Source organism: Rousettus aegyptiacus, unplaced genomic scaffold, assembly GCF_014176215.1.
Source record: "Rousettus aegyptiacus isolate mRouAeg1 unplaced genomic scaffold, mRouAeg1.p scaffold_m13_p_1, whole genome shotgun sequence".
Lineage (NCBI taxonomy): Eukaryota > Metazoa > Chordata > Mammalia > Chiroptera > Pteropodidae > Rousettus > Rousettus aegyptiacus.
In genome coordinates this window covers 141,873,854-141,878,908 of record NW_023416284.1, presented here as the reverse complement: position 1 = coordinate 141,878,908, position 5,055 = coordinate 141,873,854, and the positions used below count along the sequence as shown (strand labels likewise).

The 5,055-nt window shown below is 33.9% G+C and overlaps 1 pseudogene; it reads right to left on the bottom strand.

The window, feature by feature from the left end:
- Positions 1 to 578: 578 nt before the first annotated feature.
- LOC107500702 lies at positions 579 to 1,232 on the bottom strand (annotated as a pseudogene).
- Between the last annotated feature and the right edge of the window lie 3,823 nt (positions 1,233 to 5,055).

Here is a 5,055-nt window from a genome sequence, read left to right as displayed (position 1 = left end):
AACACAGGTATCCTTACTTAGTTGAACATGTGACTTGGAATCAGTTTGAATAATAATTAGTATATCATGAGGAAATTGTCTGTTTCAAGTTATAATATCTGTGTATGTGCATGAGCATCTATAGTATAATCACTATCTCATAGAAATACCTGGGAGGTTGTTTCAAGGGCTTATGATTGGTGTCCATGATCAATGGAACTGGAATAGTTTTCATGATAATGAGAAAATCAGAGCACTTCTATAAATGCAAGAGAATTTTCAGCATATTCAAATATTATAACATTTCTGAAGTAAATCAATTCAATAAGAAGATCTAGACCCTCTTCAATATTTTTTCAATTTGATATTTAGATTATATCAAATATAATGTTTATTATGTTTTAATAAAATTAGTGCACTTTCTCACCAATTGTTCTAGTATATTTATCTTCATTTGGAAAAATTTTTATTCCTGCTGCTTCTTTTTTTTTCCATCCCACAAGAAGCCATAACTTTATTAATGATAGAAACAGTACAAATTTCAAACCACGCTGTAGTTACTCTTTTGAAACACCAGAAGAGTCCTTGTTTTTAGATGTTTACATTGCTAATTCCATAATAGCATTCACGATATTATTACTGTTGTTCTTCAAGCTCGAACTGCCTTCGATCTCAACACATTTGCTTGTGACATGACCAATTCTATGTCCTTAATTTTCTTACCTGTTTCATCAACCTCTCCCTCTTCACTCTCCTCTTGTACAATTGGAGTCTTGTGTATTTTCTTGAATGTTTGAGTCAGCTTCACCTTGAACTTTGAATTTCTCAGCAACTGCTAGCTGTGCTTGCTAAGATAAATCCTTGATCTTGCCCCCCCCCCCCCAAAAAAAAACTATTTGGGTATCTGAAGCTGGGCTCTTGTAGACATCTGATTTTGTGATGACAAAAAAGATATAGATTTCTGGATAGTGACCCTAGTAACCCCTGTAACCTGTCGAAGACCTGGTTTGGACATAGCCTTCTATGCCTTGTTTTCACTCTGGCTCTGTTTCACTTTACTGAGTGGTTCTTCATTGATTTCAGCAGCTGGTGCCAGCCGGGCTTGTTGTGTGGTTGCCTATGTGGAATCTTCTTCCTTAAACTCCGATACTGATTCATCACTGTCAGATTCTGTTCCGGACCCTGTCTCAGCATGAGGCTGGGGCAACTCCTGCTGCTGTAGCAGGGATGATTTCTGTGGCTTCACTGGGCATTTTGTGCCGAGAATGAGGAACCAAGATGGTAGCAGAAAGAGAGCTTCCTGCTATTTCTTTAAGCATAATCCTATCCATTTTTTTCTACAGATGGTTTTATTATTTTCATGTAGCCATTCCACATTTAAATTTCCAATGTACTAAAATTTTGTTTGCCACTATATTAAAAAATAATTTTTAAAACTTTAATCTTAAATATTATTGAAATGAAACAAGTTTATTGAAAAAATTAGAACATGATAAAGTGTGTAACGTAACAAATAGAATTCTCAGTTCAGAGTTTGGTATGTTTTTCCAGAGCATCAACAAAGCTTTCCCCTACTTGGGGCATTTCTAGTGTTATTGGAAGTAAGACAAGGTAATAAGGTGCCCATTGTACTTCCATTTTGAATATGCAAGGCTGAAAGCATAGGGAGGCAGCAAGAAAGGCAAAAACAAAGTCTCTTGGACTCCATTTTCCCAATGCAGCTGGTCAGCTGTAATAGACTATGTGGTCACTACCCACAATTTTTAAAATTCTCTATTCTGACTTCTTAATCAGGATAAGAGAGAGGGGATTCTATGTTAGGAACAAAATTTGCAGCAGAGGAGCAAAGATGATTGGATGAAAAAAAGAAAATTGTTAACAAACTGTGGGATGTCACAGTAACCTGATTTTTAAACCAAATTATGTGACTCACTTTGAAGAATAAGTCCACAACCAAGGATATCCCACTAAATAGGAACGATAGAATATTTTTCACAATTTGATGTAACTGGACAGTGGTGTAGAGAATTTTTAACATAAAGCCTTAACTCTGTGGCTAACTATAGCAACAATTTTTGAACTCGCCCTTACTCCATTAGGCAACTACAGACTGATGAAAAAGCATCAGAATAAAACCTCTAGCTTGTAGTCGAAAGTAAGGATTCACACAATCCCCAGATGAATAGGAAAGGCAATAAGGCAATTCCACCACACCATTTTTTGGCAAATAGCAAGAAACACTCACGTTGGACCTGTACAGAAATACTGGAACAAAACCAAAATGGAATAAAGGATGTAAATTACAAATGAAGAGTACACTTCAGAAGAATAAAATTTTATGTAATTGCTTTGATTCTCAAGGAGATTAAAGAAAATATGGACTCTAAAACAAGAAAAGACAATGTCAAATAACCATAGCTCTTTTTATAACTGTCTATATAGTCTTTACTAAAGTACACAAAAGCACTTAAAGAATTTTTTCTTAGTCTTTAAGAGATAAATAAAAATAAATGATCTTATTATTTAGGAAAGGATGAGTGATATATATCAAACCTATTTAAAGAAATTAAGCTTAAATAATACTTATTATGGTTAGAGAGCAGAATATAAATCTTATAATTATTGAAGTAGAATCTTAGTATATAGTGATAATTTAATAGTTTAAGACAAAATTCTCACAGCATGCAAACAAAAATTTGCTGGGGAAAATGGTGCCTTATTTTATTAGTGCCTTATTTCACTTCTCTATCATAAGGCATGCTCAATAGGAGTGTTAACTCTGCGATGTGACTTTATCATATATTTATTTTTAATTAAGAATGAAGACCATTTTTATTTAAAACTAAGTTCGGGTGGTACAGGAATCAGGACTATTTAATTAGCCTCTTGGTATTATAGAACCTGAGATATGGAAGCGATCTCTGAGGCTACCTATGAAAGTATCTAATAGCCTAACGAATTCTATTGTTTTATTTCAGACTCTGATCAAATGATGTCAGTCAGCTGAGCCAAATGTATACATGCCTTACTTAACCCCTGACAGCTTCATAATGGTTCATTAAGTAATTAGACTTGCTTGCATTACTCTCAGCCACAGGCTCACACACCTTGCCCAATGGACACACCTTTGGCATGATCCTTGCTCTTGGTGCATGTTAACTTTGTTTTGCTATTCAGAAGCAGCCCGAGAGGGGTTTTTGTGTTCTAGAGGACCAAAAAAAAAAAAAAAAAGAAAAGAAAAGAAAAAAAAAAAAAAAGAAAGAAAAAAGAAAAGAAAAAAAAATTTTTTTTGCTTTAAGTAGCCTGTCAGTCAGTGCACTGGTTTTGATTTGTTTTGTTGACTATACTTCAAAAGAGGGTCACTATGGAATTTAGTGATTCCATGTGCAGGACTACAGTGTGCGGTTCTTTTCTGAAGAATGTCTTGCTTTCATGACCTGAGGAAAATCCCATATACATAGATTCAAAGTCCAGTTATTTGGTTGTTGATATCTCAAGAGGGTATTGCCTATGGAGAACCCTTGCAAGTAAAATTTTGTCCACATTGGTCAGTTAAAATGAGATTTTTATTATTATAAGAATTGTCACCATGATGGAGTTTATTATTTGCTCAATATATTATTTGACATATTTTAAGTGAAAATTTCATGTTTTCAAATTATCTTTTATTATAGATCATAATCTTAAAAATAAAACTGACATCAGAGCCATTGGCAGGATTGCAGTTCATAAGTGCTGACATCTAGTGGTTCTTGGTATTCTTTGATAAAGTCTTACCAGAGAGTCTTTTTCTGCAGGCTCTCTCATAAGTGGTTTTAAAAGTACTGACTTACAAACTTAAGGTAATTTTATTTCTTCATATGAAACTATTCATTTCAAATAGTTTGGTTAAGAAACATCATTTTGAAACCTTGAAATTAAACAGAGGATTTTCAAATTTTTTTCCCCTTGCAAGTATGCCATTCATAAGTACAGAGCTTTCCCCATTATAATAGCCCGCTAATATGCAATGATTTTCAAGAGGTGAATGGAAGAGAGGTAGGAAGCCCTGAGGTATAGGTAAGGCATTTTCCAACCCCCTAGAAACTTACTAGTTTAAAATGGTTCTTCAATGTCTGCTTATGAAGGCTGATAGTATCACTAGATGTTAATGATAATTAAATTCACTGGAAGTTCCTGGAAGCTGAGGTCTAGTACAATTTTGGTGATCACAAAGAATGCTTAGAATGAAAACATACACTTATTAAGCACGTACTATTCTTAGACTAGCCCTGGGAACACAAAATGAACTTTTTTTTAACCTTAACATTGAGAAATTTTAAGGCAAGAAAAATTTTTGTGAAATAATTATGATTTACTCTGATAAGTAGAATATTTGAACTATGGTAAAGATTGAAAAGCACAAAGCAGGAAATTATTGGAGAGAGGAAGAAAAACTTCACATAGGAGTGATCTATAAACCAGGTTTTGAAGATTATATATAAATTATCCAGGTGACAAAAGAGAGGCATTTTAGACTAATTAATTTATTCATTAGCCATTCAATATATATGTATTAGATATCTGCATGTGTCTAGTGCAGTACAGCATGTGCAAAGACTAGAGATATAAATACTATTTTAGAGTATTAGTGCTATTATTAAAGCAGAAACTAGAAGAAATTGGGAGAGCAGTAGGAAGTAAAAGTGTATAGTGGAGAAAGACAAATTTGGATTCAAATCCCATATACACCACACTTACTTAGTATGTAAACTTAAGTAACTAACAGAAGCTCACTAAATATCATTTCCTCTATTTGTACTATACAGGTAAGACTATTTCACAAGTTATAGTGAAAGTTAAATGTGCTAATAAATATGAAAGTTCTTGGCATGGATTATGGACTTAAAGGTTAGTTATTGTATCCATCAGCTTTTGTTGCATAATAACCACAAAAATCATTGTGGCCTATAACAATTAGCATGTATTTTCATGCTCATTGATCTGCAGGTCAGTTGTAGATGGGCTGATCTAGGCTGGAGTTGGTTGGGGAGCTCTGCTTCAGGCTGTGGATCCAGCCCACATAGCTTATTCTGA